Raw genomic sequence first — 1,481 nt, 5'->3', positions numbered from 1 at the left:
TGGAGATATTTGATAGATAATTTGATACGTTTTGTGGCGATTATATGGCCACATACGTGATCGCCTAGACGGTCGGCAGTATCGCGCGGCTAGACTCAGGCGAGGCAAATAGACCGAAAAACACGTGGTAAAAATAAACAGATTAGCGGATAATAGACTAGACCGTTAGATAGGGAATCCCGAAGGAGCCGTTGCAGATTCGCAAGTGTTGCGCGAAATGTCGGGGGATTCCGTAGCGACGACCGTGACGAGGCATACGCGTACGCGCGGCAGCTGAAAGCGTGGTGACGACGCGATGGAGGCGCGGGTGACGGAAAGAAGCAGGGCGCGATAAATAGGCGGAACGATTCCTCCCGTAGGAAATTGAAAAGGACCTTGAAGAGGAGAGGTCCTACGAAAGAAACAGGCTCGTGAGAGTAGGCTTTCGACGACCAAGAGGTCGAGAAACTTATTTCCCTTAGGATTCGACCGGTAATGGTCGACGCGAGCGGACGTGTCTTTGTATATTCGGACTCGGAAAAAAATTCGGGCTGTGCTGATTATACACCGAGGAAATATTCCATTCTTTTAATCAGACCGGATCCGCTCCTTTTTTTTACTCGGCACACGAAGAGCCAAAGTTTCTGTATAATTATGTAGAGTTTTACTAGCAACAGAGGCTTGCGCTACGCGCGCTATTTAATTTTTGAATATTAATAATGTTTTCGGATAATAATATTGATAAATTATTTATTATATAAGAAATAAGACAAATGGTATTGTAAAAAAGGCGTTAAAGGTGTTATTTATTTCATGGTGTTTGATGAATAGAAATTTGACAGAATTGACAGAATTGACAGAATTGACAGAATTGACAGCTGCCGTATCGTACGGCACATGAGCTGATTTGGCGAGCCGCGGGCCGCGGGCCGCGAGCACGCGTCTTGGCCGTTGGACGTTGGACATTGGACGTTGGACTTTCGGCGTTGGAGCGTACGTAGGTGAGTGTGAACGTGAATGTGGAGAAGAATGAAAGTGAGAATTTTAGCATACGATTAGGATATCCGAGGATGGAGTGCACCAATTGTTTTGGAAGTGGTCGGAATAGAAAGCTTGCATAGACATTATGTTATAAAAGTATGGTTAATTTTTTCATTAGGTGTTTAGTTGGTGAGAAGATATGGGTAAGGAAAAGTTGATTCGACATGAATTTGACGTGAAATTGCGGATAAGCTACTTGGTAGCGCGCGACGTGTACACTGACCGGCAGCGAATCGTTTCGCAAACGGCGGAGCATTTCCTACGTTGCCCGGCACTCTAGCGTATAACGCAGCGGCGGATATTCGGTAGATGGCGGCCATCCGCCGAATTGATCGACGATGGTAATTGATCGACTCGTATGGTTATGAGCAGCGAAAGAAATATTCCGTCGATAACGACATGCGTGTATGAGAAATGTGTGGGTTTTAAATTGTTTTATTAAGGTTATGCGAAGGAAAGTG

Source organism: Ooceraea biroi, chromosome 6 (assembly GCF_003672135.1).
Source record: "Ooceraea biroi isolate clonal line C1 chromosome 6, Obir_v5.4, whole genome shotgun sequence".
NCBI lineage: Eukaryota > Metazoa > Arthropoda > Insecta > Hymenoptera > Formicidae > Ooceraea > Ooceraea biroi.
This window is presented reverse-complemented; position numbering follows the sequence as displayed.